Genomic DNA, 7,559 nt, shown 5'->3' with positions numbered 1-7,559 from the left:
ATTAAACAATAGTTTTGCAAAATGTAACAGCATTGTTTTAATTATACAAGGAAAAAACTGAAATTTAAATCTTAATATTACAATGCCCACATTAAGTAAAAAAAAAAAAATCAAACTTTACCTAACAAAGTAAAGTAAGGATCAAGACTACTAAAATAAAATTAGATTTTCCTTTCACCCTAATCAGCTGAAATACTATTTATTGTAAAAGATGCTGAAAGAATGAATAGGTATAAAGAATATGGACTTGCTTTTTTTAAAATTATTCTTTGATATACCCTCTGTGAATTAAAAACAAGTTGACTTGGTAATTGCAGTAAGGCATTTAAGTATTCAGTAAAAACTATAAAGATATTTCTTAATGAGTGGTGTCTCTTCAATATTAATTTAGTGGTTTTCTTAAAATTAACAAGAAGTAATAGAATATTTTTTTTAAAAAAAAGACAGTGATGCTATAATACTGAATTCCTAAAAAATAGCTTAATAGCAGACAATGTATTTTCTAGTAGGGAAACCAGATCAACAAATTAGAAACAGATAAGGAGTCCCAAGTTACATGGTTATCACATTGTATCAACAACTGAGAGTAGATTAGTTGCCTAGGAAGTGTGGTTAAAGGTATTGGCATCAGAGTCACTGTTCACAGTGCCTAAAACAGCAGGTACTTGATTATGTGTGCTTCCTGAATTGACCTGGACAAAGATGCTTCAAAATCAAGAGAGCTGGACAGTGTAAAGTTAATGGAAAAAACATCATTCTTCATTTTATTATGGTATGTTAGTGAATAACTACTGATCTATTATTTCAAGTATAGATTGTGTAAACACTGTGCAGAATGTGGTAAATAGAATTAAATAAGAAATGCCCTGGCCATCAATGCCATAGTCCTTGAATATCAGGTCATAAATATAACCAATTGTGCAATGTAGTTGACATGATGATAAAAGCATGCCTCACAATTCACAGATTTTAGTTCATATGGTTAAAAATTAAAATATTAAACTCCATGTAGTGCAACATTCTATTATATTATACATCATATATCATGCTGTGGAGACTTACTGAGCTACAATATATACAGTATATAGCCATGTTTTAAACTAAAGGTAAAAGGAAAACTATGGAACAGGAAATCTGTACATACATATATACATCTAATGGTATTGTCCACTGAATTAGATTTATTGTATAGTTTGCTGTGCCACATCTACTAGCTTGCATAATATCCCAGATTACTTTTTCCCACAAAGATCTACTTCTGCAAAGAGTAGAAAAAGATGGTGGTAAAAAAAAAAAAAAAACCTTTAGATTCTTCAAGCTCGAACAATTGTGTCCCGAATACCATTGTATGTACACCTAGGACACTCCAGCACTGAAATCTAACAGCTGCATTCTTGAGCACTCTGAGCTTGTGCATGTCGTGGTGACCTCAGCTGTCTCAAGGCAGCATCTCCATACTGAATACCTGAGCCCATTATTTCTGGATCCAGTTCACCTGATTCAATTTTGTTAAGTACTTTTCTTGCACACTGTACAAAGGCCTCTTCTATATTCTCCCTTGTTAGTGCATTTGTCCAAAAACACCAGCTCATTTTCTTGAGTGAATCTGGAAGCTTCTAAGAATGTAACTTCATGATCTGCATCTAGATCCTTCTTGTTTCCACAAAGAATGATTACAATATTTTGACTTGCTAGCATTCTGGCATCTGTTAACCAATTAGTAAGTGCATTGTAGGTTTCTCGGCTGGTAATGTCATACACAAAGAGAGCCCCTGCTGAACCTCTATAATAACTTATCATCACAGACCTGAATTGTTCTTGTTCTGCTGTATCCCATATTTGTAACTTTACATATTTACCATCAACATTTGTTATCTTTGAGCCAAATTCCACTCCTATTGTATGATTTGAATCATCTTTGAATTTTTTTTCAATAAACTGATGAGGTAAGCAAGATTTGCCAGTTCCTGCATTTCCAATAACCAAGAACTTAAAATCATAAGTTTCGGACATGGCTGTCTGTGACATCTTGGGAAGTGGCACCACCTCTCTCTGGGGTCACAGGCTGCAGCTCCAGCCTGCACTGGCAAGAGAGGAAAGGGTTGGGTCTGTTTGCTGTGTCCTGACTAGGGGGCAGGGGATGGGGAAATAGGGAGGGGCCTGACCAGGTCCCCAGGCAACTGCCGGCTGGACTTGCTTCTTGCATTTAAAAATTGTTACTCTTGATTGTGGACAGATGGCAGAGTAGGGAGCTCCTGGACTCAGTCCTTCCTCCAAAACAACTATTAAACAGGCAGGAACTGCCTGAAACAACTATTTGAAACTGCAGAGGGCAGAAGAATACTGTACAGCATAGCATAGTATCTAGGGAAGAATGGGAAGAAGAGGCTGATAAAGAACAGAAAATTGCTCTCTCTGTTTGATGGCTACTAGTACCCATCTCCAACTCTCATGGCAGCTGCTGAGGGGTCTAGCCCCTGACTAGCTCTCTGATGACAGAAGGGGACATGAAGATCCTCTTCTGCAAGACCAGGGATGGGCATAGCTGATCACAGATCATGGCTTTTGATTAGCAAATTGGGATCACTGGGAGCCTGGCTCTGAAGGTAGCCATTGTTTTAACCTGTCCAGACATAGGCAGCTGCAGTCATTGTTTCAAATTGTTTCAACCCATCATGGATAGAAGTGGTGATAGAGACTTTAAGATGTTGCACTTCCTCAGGGATGCAGAGGATAATTAGTTGGGAGCTGCATTTGTGGGCAGGACAGGAAAGCTCAGCTTTGGGGAACCATCAGAAAAGCCTTGGCATCCTTCCTGATGCCCTCTCCAGCGCACTTCAGAGCCAATCTTTATCCCATTTCAGGGTCCCTGGCCCTGTTTTGGCTGGGAAAGACCAACTTAGGAAAGCCTTTTCTGGCATGCCCTTCACCCAGAATTTGCCCTCAAGGCAAAAGCAGCTTGAGACAATAAAAAGAGTATAAGAAACCATAGAGGTGGACAGTCTGGGACAAAGACCTCCGAGCTTCAAACACCCGGGAGAAGGAGGTCTGTTTTCTAGAAAACAGAGAAGACAACCAAAATCCTGTAAACAAGGGAACTCCAAAACAACCAAAAAGCAAAAATTCAGGACAAGACAGGCTCAGAAAGACAGGGAAAACCCTGCACCCTGCATTCACCTTCTGATAGAGGGGCTAAAGCTCAAGAAAATCTGTCTTAAAACCAGCTGGTTACAAAATCAAGGAACAGACATCTCAGGGGATAAATACCAGAGTTAACATTTTAAAATAATAAAATATACAGTGTGCAACAAAGAGTACAAGACAGGCAAACAGGAAGTGATGGCCCAGCCAAAGAAAGAGAACAGAAATCCAGAAAACACCAATGGAGAAGATGAGAATGTGGACATTCTGAGCAAAACTTTTTAAAAAAAGATCTTAAAAATGCTAAAGGAGATGAAAGAATGTACAGAGAAAGAACAAAAAGATAGCAGGAAAACAATGAGACTAAGTGAAGAGAAAGTTTAAAAAGGAACCAAACAGAACTACTGAAATTGAAGACCACAATAACTGAAATGAAAAATGCCCCAGAAGGTTTTAAGAGCAGATAGGAGCTGGCAAAAGAAAGAATCAGTGAATTTGAAGACAAGATACTTGAAATGAGTCAGGCTGAGGAACAGAAAGAAAAAGAATTATTAAAAGAAAAAAAGAAAAAAAAAGCCTGAGGCACCACTGAGACATCATCAAGCACACCAATATACACATTATGGGAGTCCCAGAAGGAGAAGAAAGAGAGAAAGGGGAAGAAGGAACATTCAAAGATACGACAGAGAACTTCCCAAACTTAGCAAAAGAACTGAATATGCAGATCCAAGGAGCCCAGAGAACACCAAACAGGATTAACATGCAAAAAAATACACTCTGTTATATATTGATCACACTATCAAATGCAAAGGACAAGGAGTGCATTTTGAAAGCTGCAAGAGAAAAACAATGTGTTATGTGAAATGGAGTCCCAATTAAATTGAGAACCAATCTTTCATTAGAAACCATGCAGGCAAGAAGGCAGTGGGTTGAAATACTTAAAGTATTGAAAGGAAACAACTAGCAGTCAAGAATTTTATATCTGGTGAGACTTACTTTCAAAAATGAGGGAGAGATTAAGACATTCTCAGATAAACAAAAACTGATTGAGTTCATTACCACTAGACCTGCCCTACAAACAGTGCTAAAAGGATTTCTTCGGACTGACAGGAAAGGACACTAGACAGTGGTTCAAGGCAGCATAAAGAAATAAAGACCTCTGGTAAGGGTAACCATTTGGGTAACTATAAATTCCAGTATTATTGTAGTATATTGTTTGGTATATAAATCCACTTTTAATTTCCTACAGGCACTGAAATGCAAATGATTAAAAAGCAATGATGAAACTATGTTTTTGAATATACAATGTAAAAGAGGTAACAAGTATAAAAAAAAAGTTGGGGGGACAGTGAGGTATAAGAAAAGTATATGTACATGCTTTTGAAATTAAGTTGGTACCAAATCAAATAGGATTGTTAAATATTTAGGATGATAAATTTTAACCCTGTGGTAACCATAAGGAAAGTAGGTGAAAAATATACCCAGATAGAGATGAGAAGGCAGTCACTGTGGTACAACACAAAAAATCAAAGAAATACAAAAGCAGGCATTAACGTAAGTGAGAGAAAAAAAGGTATAAGACATAGAAAAGCTAAATAGCAAAATGTCAGAATAAAGTCCTGTATTATCAGCAGTAACTTTAAATGTGCATGGATTAAAGTCTCAAGTCAAAAGGCAGAGATTGGCAGGATTGATAGAAAAGTATGACCCCACTATATGCTGTATGCCAGAGACTCACCTTAAATTCAAAGATGCAAGTAGGTTGCAAGTGAAAAGATGGAAAACTACATAATTCAAATAGTAATAAAATACCTGGAGTAGCTATACCAATATGGATAAAATGGATTTTAAGTCAAAAACAATTACGAGGGACAAGGATGGTCATCATATACTGATAAAGGGGCATTTCAACAAGAGTATGTAACAATTGTAAATATATATGCACCTAACAGAACAGAGTTCCAAAATGTATGAAGCAAATACTGCTTTGAAGGGAGAAATCGATGATTATATATTAATAGTAGATTGTAACACGCCACTTTCAATAATGGTTAGAACATCTTGTCTGAAGATCAGTAAGGAAATACAAGAATTGAATGATACTCTAAACCAACTAGACCTAACATATATGTATAGAACACTTCACCCAACAAAAAAAGAATACACATTCTTCTTGAGTGCATGTGGATCATTGTCAAGGAGAAGCCATTTCTTAGGTCACAAAAAAAATTCCAGTAAATTCAAAAATATTGAAATCATACAATGAGTAGTCTCCCACCACAATGGAATGAAGCTAGAAATAAAAGAGGGAGAAATGGAAAATTAACAAATATGCAGAAATTCAGCAACATATCTTATGGGTTAAATAGGAAATCAGGAGCAAAATTAGGAAATATCTTGAGGCAAATGAAAATGAAAATACAACATACAAAAACTTATGAGATGCAGCAAAGGCTTTGCTGAGAAGGAAATTTAAAGCTCTTAATGATTACATTAAAAAATGAAGACTTCAAATCAGAGACCTAACTTCAAACTAGAAGAACTAGAAGAACTAGAAGAACTAGAAGAACTAGAAGAACTAGAAAAACAAGAGCAAAATAACAAAGAATTGAAGCAGAGATAAATTTAGTAGAAAACAAACAACAAAAATAGAACCAATAAGACAAAAAGTTGGTTCTCTGAAAAGATCAATAAAATTGACAAATCTTTAGCTAGACTGAGAAAGAAAAAAAGAGAGACAATACAATAATGAAAATCAGAAATGAAAATGGGGGTATTATCACTGACCCAGGTGAAATAAAAAGGAATGTAAGAGGATACTATGAACAACTGTACTCCAATAAATTAGATAATCTAGATGAAATGGAGAAATTCTTAGAAACATGAAAACTACCTACATTGTCTCAAGGAGAAATAGAAACTCTAAACAAATCAATTACTAGTAAAGAGATTGAATCAGTAATCAAAAAACAAACAAACAAACAAACAACCTCCCAACAGATGAAAGCCCAGGACTGGATGGCTTCTCACAGGAATTCTACCAAACATTCCAGAAAACTTAATTCCTATTCTGCTCAAACTCTTTAAAACAATTGAAGAGGCTATAGCCTTCCCTAATTCATTTTATGAGGCCAACATCACTCTCATACCAAGGTAGATAAAGATATCACAAGAAAGGAAATCTACAGACCAATATCTATTATGAATATAGATGCAAACATATTCAACAAAATACTAGAAAACCAGATCCAACAGCATATTAAAAAAATTATTCACTATCATCAAGTGAGATTTATCCCTGGTATGCAAGGTTGGCTCAACATAAGAAAATCAAGTAATGTAGTACACAATATTCACATAATGAAGGAAAAAAACCCACGTGTTCATCTCAATTGATGCAGAAAAGGCATTTGACAAAATCCAGCATGACTTCTTTTTTTTATTCAATTTTATTGAGATATAGTCACATACGATACAATTATCCAAAGTGTACAATCAGTTGTTCATAGTACCATCATATAGTTGTACATTCATCACCAAAATCAATTTTTGAACACTTTCATTACTCCAAAAAAATACAAATAAGAATAAAAATAAAAGTAAAAAAGAACACCCAAAGCATCCAATCCCCCCATCTTCCCCTATTATTAATTTAATTTTGTCCCCATTTTTCTACTCATCTGTCCATACACTGGATAAAGAGATTGTGAGCCACAAGTTTTGCACAATCACATGGCCACACTGTGTGAGCTACATTGCTATACAATCATCTTCAAGACTCAAGGCTACTGGGTTACAGTTTAACAGTGTCAGGTATTTCCTTCTAGCTATTCCAATACACTAAAAACTAAAAAGGGATACCTATATAACACATAATAATCTCCAGAATGAACTCTCAACTCCATTTGAAATCTCTCAGCCACTGAAACTTTATTTTGTTTCATTTCTCTTTCCCCTTTTGGTCCAAGAAAGCTTTCTCAATCCCACGATGCCAGGTCCAGGCTCATGCCTGGGAGTCATGTCCCATGTTGCCAGGGAGATTTACAGCCCTGGGAGTCATGTCCCATGTAGGGGGGGAAGCCAGTGAGTTTACCTGTAAAGTTGGCTTAGAGAAAGAGATGCCACAAAGAGGTTCTTTGGGGGAGACTCTTATGCACAATGGTGAAAGACTGAAAGCCTTCCCTCTAAGATCAGGAACAAGACAAGGATGCCACCATCACCACTGATATTCAACATTTTAGTGGAAGTTCTTCTTGCCAGAATAGTTAGGCAAGAAAAAAAGAAATGGTGTCTAAATCAGAAAAGAAGAATTAAAACTTTCCCTTTTACTCCTGTATTATGTGATCCCGTATATAGAAAATCCTGAAAAATCCACAACCAGTTTCCTAGAGCTAATAAATGAATTCAGCAAAGAGGTG

At 36.1% G+C, this 7,559-nt stretch overlaps 1 pseudogene; it reads right to left on the bottom strand.

The window, feature by feature from the left end:
* Positions 1–1,379: 1,379 nt before the first annotated feature.
* LOC119506342 lies at positions 1,380–2,028 on the bottom strand (annotated as a pseudogene).
* Positions 2,029–7,559: the final 5,531 nt, after the last annotated feature.

This window comes from Choloepus didactylus, chromosome 11 (genome assembly GCF_015220235.1).
Source record: "Choloepus didactylus isolate mChoDid1 chromosome 11, mChoDid1.pri, whole genome shotgun sequence".
Taxonomy (NCBI): Eukaryota; Metazoa; Chordata; class Mammalia; order Pilosa; family Megalonychidae; genus Choloepus; species Choloepus didactylus.
The sequence above is the reverse complement of the archived record's forward strand: the minus strand, read 5'-3'. Positions and strand labels throughout refer to the sequence as shown.